The 6,879-nt window shown below is 42.2% G+C and overlaps 1 long non-coding RNA gene across 3 annotated transcripts; it reads right to left on the reverse strand.

Annotated features, from left to right (window-relative positions):
• Nucleotides 1-3,079: 3,079 nt before the first annotated feature.
• LOC123136259 (uncharacterized) lies at nt 3,080-6,351 on the reverse strand. 3 transcript variants are annotated; one of them, XR_006466728.1, is made up of 9 exons: nt 5,775-6,351; nt 5,631-5,702; nt 5,256-5,360; nt 4,875-4,928; nt 4,501-4,599; nt 3,893-4,113; nt 3,739-3,791; nt 3,578-3,664; nt 3,080-3,498 (listed from the first exon to the last, which is right to left on the reverse strand). It is a non-coding gene; the product is annotated as an uncharacterized lncRNA (long non-coding RNA). The 3 variants fall into 3 exon arrangements; XR_006466727.1 differs by having other exon boundaries at nt 3,893-4,109; nt 5,775-6,349; XR_006466729.1 differs by having other exon boundaries at nt 3,893-4,109; nt 6,165-6,346.
• Nucleotides 6,352-6,879: the final 528 nt, after the last annotated feature.

Raw genomic sequence — 6,879 nt, forward strand, 5'->3', positions numbered from 1 at the left:
GCCAGGGGGGAGGAGGCGGCCGGCCAAGGAGGGCGCGCCAAGGGGGGAGTCCTACTCCCACCGGGAGTAGGACTCCCTTCTTTCCTAGTTGGAATAGGAGAAGGGGGGAAAGAGGAGGAAGAGGGGAAGGAAAGGGGGGGCGCCGCCCCCCTTCCCTTGTCCTATTCGGACTAGGAAGGGGAGGGGCGCACGGCCCCCTCCTGCCTCCTTCGCTCTTCTCCCTCGAGGCCCATGTAGGCCCAATAACCCCCCGGGGGGGTTCCGGTAACCTCCCGGTGCTCCGGTAAAATGCCGATTTCACCCGGAACGATTTCGATGTCCAAATATAGGCTTCCAATATATCAATCTTTATGTCTCGACCATTTCAAGACTCCTCGTTACGTCCGTGATCACATCCGGGACTCCGAACAAATTTCGGTACATCAAAACTTATAAACTCATAATAAAACTGTCATCGTAACGTTAAATGTGCGGACCCTACGGGTTCGAGAACTATGTAGACATGACCTAGAACTATTCTCGGTCAATAACCAATAGCGGAACCTAGATGCTCATATTGGTTCCTACATATTCTACGAAGATCTTTATCGGTCAAACCGCATAACAACATACGTTGTTCCCTTTGTCATCGGTATGTTACTTGCCCGAGATTTGATCGTCGGTATCCAATACCTAGTTCAATCTCGTTACCGGCAAGTTTCTTTACTCGTTCCGTAATGCATCATCCCGTAACCAACTCATTTGGTCACATTGCTTGCAAGGCTTATAGTGATGTGCATTACCGAGAGGGCCCAGTGATACCTCTCCGACAATCGGAGTGACAAAACCTAATCTCGAAATACGCCAACTCAACATGTACCTTCGGAGACACCTGTAGTACTCCTTTATAATCACCCAGTTACGTTGTGACGTTTGGTAGTACCCAAAGTGTTCCTCCGGTAAACGGGAGTTGCATAATTCTCATAGTTACAGGAACATGTATAAGTCATGAAGAAAGCAATAGCAACATACTAAACGATCAAGTGCTAGGCTAACGGAATGGGTCATGTCAATCACATCATTCTCCTAATGATGTGATCCCATTAATCAAATGACAACACATGTCTATGGTTAGGAAACATAACCATCTTTGATTAACGAGCTAGTCTAGTAGAGGCATACTAGTGACTATATGTTTGTCTATGTATTCACACATGTATCATGTTTCCAGTTAATACAATTCTAGCATGAATAATAAACATTTATCATGATATGAGAAAATAAATAATAACTTTATTATTGCCTCTAGGGCATATTTCCTTCAGTTTAGTGTCTAGATACATCCGTGTCTAGATAAATATGGGTCAAGTAATTTGGAACCGAGGGAGTACTAACAAAAGCAATCTCCCACTCCACCTTATCAACTTTCTTCGGAAGTGAATCTCCCAAATCCAACACCATTCCTCTGCCTTTTTAAAACATCACCCCGTCCACCTCCGTCGTCCGTCCCATATTGTCTCTGGCTCTCTCTCCGCCATAGCCACAACCATCTGCACCAGCGCGGCTTCGGTCTGACAATTCCCCCCTCTCCACTCCATCTGCTCACTCGACGGCAGTGCGAGGGGCAGAGCATGACCACGATGGCAACCGAGACAACGACAGCGGCGGTGACGGCACACAGCAGCATGGAGCTTAGCTTAGATGGCTTTCGGTGGAGGCGGGGAAAAGAGAGGTAAAGGCAGTGGTTGCTGGATGCGGTGCCTGCTCGTGTCTGCAAATTTTGGTTGGGGCTCGACCATGCCGTCGTCAGACTGCAAGGAGGAGGGGCGCAAAACAGCTCGCCACGCTTAGATCTGGCGATTGTTCCTGCTATCAAAAGGTACTTGTAAATGTTTTTTTGATGTAAACAGAAAATATGAATTGTGATTTCATCATTCTTAGTTACTTTTGTTCATAGTACATGCAAACTTGTATTGTTGCCTATATTTCTTTCCTAATTTTTTAAAATAGCTGTAATGTTTACTTCTGCAAGTTTCTTACAAGAGCGTGACAAAATAAGGGGGAGAATAATACAATGATCTTTGGCTAATATATGAAATTAAATGAAAAAGGAGTTGAGAAGACTAATCATGAAGTATGAACCTGGAGCAATGCGCACTTGTGCCTCCTTGATGGATTTAGTTCAAGTGTCCCTAGTTTTGAATTGCTTTTCATTGACAACATGCGACATGCCTTGACTACTGTTGTACTGAGAAAATTCGTCTACCTTCTAAGGGCACATACAACGCAGGGTGCTAGGAATTAAATCCTGGCTGTTGTGACAGTTTCCATGTTATTCCCGATGCTTTTTTTGGCATCGATGTCCACCTAGGAGTCCGGCGGTTAGAAATACGTACAAAATTCACCTCCTAGCACCATGTGAAAAGAAAAGTCGGGATCTTATGCATCCCTTCATTGGAGATGGCCTAAGAAACATAGCTACTGACATGGAAAAATAGGTTCCACCATGGTCTATGGGCTCTAGAAACTAAAGTTTACATACATAGGTAGTTGCTCAATATGTTCTTACGCAAGGTGCGGTATAAATTTATGTACTAAATTACTATTCATCAATCACGATGGGATTATGGCTTTATGCATCGATTGATGCAGAGACCGGGGGTTTTAACCTCCTTTTCTAAAAAAAATCACGATGGGGTTGCTCTGAGCTATTATGATGATTGCACGTAACATGATGACCACAATATTTGCATTTACACATAATTCTGGCAGTCCATGTATATTTTATAATTCCATGGTTCTCTAGAATATATACAAATATAGCTTGCTAGTCACGCTGGTCTTTATACTGAAGCTTCATATATTTTACTTCCCTTTCAGGACCATCATGCAACACACTGTTGCAGCTCGCAAAAAAATAATCTTGAGAAATAGCTGTCGGTTTATGTGATCATGGATTTCTTCAAGAATTAGGAGACCAATGAGATAAGGCATGTGACTTACATGTGGGAGGAACCATTTTGTTTACTAGTTGATACCCCGCGCGTTGCTGCGGGATTTTGTAGATGATAATTGATGCGCCGATAAATAATTCAAATCATGAAAGGAAGTATATATTTGTATATTTATTGAACCATCAAGGTTAATAGATTTGAGAACAATTGAATTAAAATACAAATAATCAGCTCTGTAAAGTGCATATCACCCATGGACTTCACAATTCAGACTTAATAATTGCATAGGTAATATGCATAGGGTCATTAGGAAATAGTAATAACATGAGTTTGTCGGGATTACAATTGAAGCAAGGATGTAACTAAATTTTATGTAGAAAGGTAGTAGTGTAGCTCGTAGGTCTCTTCTATGTCGTTCATGTTGCTAACTTGTGCAGCATTATTCTTGTGATTGCATGCACCTTGACAATGTCATTTTTCCCTCGCATGTCCTAAATGCACAATAATCTCTTTTTTGGTGGTTTCATCTTCTGAAAGTTCAATGCTCATTTTAGCCAAAGAGTACCTGTGAAAAAAAATCATCATTTGAATTTCATGTTGAATCTGAACCAACCGATTTATGCGGAGAGTTTTAAAACTATTACCTATTTTTTTTCTCAATGACATTAGTTGCGGGTTGGCAAGAGGGAGGTGTAGTATTGTTTGCATCCTCTGGTGTATGGGTCATCGCACTGCGAATAGAAATTGTTGGGTCGGCGATGTTTAGATAGAGAATGTAAATGCTATTTTGGGATTGATGCCAAACCTCTCGATATTCTTCGAAGATGGATGGGTCATCATTTCTTTGCATGGATATGGCTGGAAGTATTTCATGTTTCAAGTTAGTACTTTGTATGTAGTAGGTAATATGGTTAAAATTAGGAAGAACATACTTTTTGAATGAAAAGAAATTAGCCAACCTTTGTAGAAGGTAACACTTGTGCATTGTCAACCGAGAAGCTTTTCTTTATGACATAACTTACGGGGAACCTGGATACTGAATCAATCTTCATTCTCTCTGGCAAGCGCCAAACAATCTCATTTGGTGTCATATAGCGACATTCTGGATGATTTTCTATTTCATTGACTGTTTCACTTGATGAACCGGATGATCCATCATTAGACTCCATTTTTTATCTGCCTATCAAATCCCTTTGTCATATACTTGGAAGAGATATTTGTACGTACCATCAGTGGAGATTGTGAGGAACACATTCTCTAATAGTGGCTTACTCATAGAAATCTTTAGGGTAATACTTTTGTATTATCCTAACTGACCTCAATTTAAGGGCGTGACAACATGTTGTGATTGACGGCGAGGGTGCTCATTACTACGTAAGACTAAATGCCTACCAGGATGCCTTGAAGTAGATTGCAGCCAATATGTTTGAACAAATAAATAGAATAGAATAATCAAGAGGAAGAAATTTATATGGTATTTTACTATGTAATATGCACTGAAATAAATAGAAGGTGCATATGCTCATCAAGTGTAACTAACTAAATTCAGCAGTGAGTGTGTTCGTACCAATGCGAGCTGCAAGATACCTATGAAGCAATGAATCCAGTCCGAGCAGGAAGAGATCTGTGAAGCATAACGTCGAGCTCCTTTTGATCCGAGAGAAATCTGAGAAATTCATAAAGATAAGATCACTTCTTTACTAAATGAAAAAACTGATATGTGGTACATTGCTTACAAATATAATTGAGACCATTATATAACAATATAACTAAATACAATGGTCCAACCCATAAGAAAATTGAGACCTTCCTGTTTTTCCAATAGAAAGAACGTGGACCATTGATGTCTTTTTAACATAGAATGTGTTTCATGTAGTCTAGGTCGTCTAAGACAATTAATATCTTTCTAACATGGAATGTGTTTGAAAGAACAAAAATTACCTCTCAGAATCTCACTCGCATCACCACTCTTTCAGGGTCAGTAGCTTCGTGAACCTTAAAAACAGAGGTAAACAATGCAAAACAAATTACTGGCTTAACACATACAAAAATATTTCTGCAACCATAAGCATGTAAGGTGTTTCTAATTGTGACTGACGATGGGGGCGCCCACGACCACGTGGGACTGAACGGATACCATGATTTGTATAAGAATTTTCGGCGCTATCCATCTTTGCAAAGCATGCGTACAAAATTGCCTATGGAAGCAGATTGTAGCCTATATGTTTGAATAAATATATCACAGAAAACAATCCAAGGTAGGAAATTCATATGGTATCTAATATGCATGGAAAGGAATGGATGGTGCATATGTTCGCATACCAATGTAAGAAGCAGGAGACCGCTGCAAAACTGAAATGAAGGCAATCCGAGGAGCAAGAGACCTACTAAACAGAAGTTGAAGCACCTTTCGATTCGGAGAGCAATCTGCAAAAATTTAAAACATAAGTTCAGGGATAGGAGAAATTCCGGGTGACTGAAAACAGGAAGCATGCAGCAGGAGGGAAATAACTACAATGTACTGATAAAATAGAAATAAACAAATAAATTAGTAAAATGATGATATTGGCTTTTTACTATGTCCATCCTAATTTAGAAACATGTGCAGGTCGCACTGCTAACCAATTTGTGTAAGCATGTATTGTAATCACAATTTTATGAAATAAGAATCTGAAAGAAATGCAAGGAGCAAGCGACCTGTGATACAATGTGGCCAATCTGAGCAGCAAAAAACCTACACGCTCAGCATCCTTTCATCCCTAGCACAACCTGAGAAATTGCACAACATAATCTTGTGAGGATAGAAATATTCAGAGAGGGATGAAAAGAGGGAGTGTGCACCTAGTACGGCTGTAGTTGGTTCCCAGACATGGATGTGAGCAGGCGTTCATGGTCGATGCGTATGGCAGAGGGGTTATAAGCACGACCTTTTCCGCATTTGCAGGGTAATGAAGCAGGAGATAATGACGGTCGTAAATTGAGTGCTGCGAGGCCGTTTCATATGCATTTGTGGCATGGAGGTGGAAGAGTTTGCGACATAAAAGCGGGGAAGATGAAGGAATATGGTGGAATTAATGCTCATCTGTGGAGCGGCCGTGATTGGCAGGGGGGCATTGGGCGTGGCGGTGTAAGTCACCAGCGGTGGCTGGCCATGAGGACCATCGGTTGGGGCGTGGCGGCTGAATCCATGGTGGCGGCGGCTTGATTCCGCATCTCTGGAGAGGTGCTTACCGGGGACCGCCGGCGATGAGGGCGGCAGGGTCAGCAGGGGCGGCTGGCCGGAGGCAAGCATGGTTGGCGGCGGCTGGCTGGGGAAGGGTAGGTCGTGCACATCTGCGGGAAGGGATTGTTGCGGCGGCTGACGGAAGGGATTTTCTTTAGCGATTCTTGACAGATGGGTGTGGGTTGTGCGTATCCTGAACAATAGATGCCTACGGGCTTGGAATGGGCCTTTTAGTGTCCAAATGGTGAAGTCTACGCTCAGCCCAGAAAATGAAATCAGAGGCCAGCAGCGAGCGGCGTGGCTGGAGCACGAAACGGTATCTTCACTTAGCGGTGGCAGCTCCTAGTAATTTTGACCAACGCTTGATCTGACGGCTGTAGACCACCCATCTATGTTGCATCAATGGATAAAACAATTCGGGTGACGTGGCTTCATGAGAAGGCAGGAAAATCACCTAATGGGGTACCCCTATTTAGATATAGAAGATTTCGAGAGAAGCCAGGTATGCATCATAAATGAAGCAGTACTTTGATGTTTCCAGTGTTGTAGCTTATGCTAAGTTGATGATATGTTCAGCTTTCTTTTTTTTGCTTGTTGACGTTTGCAATAGAAACTTAATTAATAGGTAGGAGCTTGCTCTTTTTGTGTGTGTTTTGAACCAAGGGGAGTATGGGTTCCAGCACATCGTGACCATTGATGGCCTCAAATGGCTAGCATAGTCCC

The sequence above is a fragment of the Triticum aestivum genome, chromosome 6B (genome assembly GCF_018294505.1).
Source record: "Triticum aestivum cultivar Chinese Spring chromosome 6B, IWGSC CS RefSeq v2.1, whole genome shotgun sequence".
NCBI lineage: Eukaryota > Viridiplantae > Streptophyta > Magnoliopsida > Poales > Poaceae > Triticum > Triticum aestivum.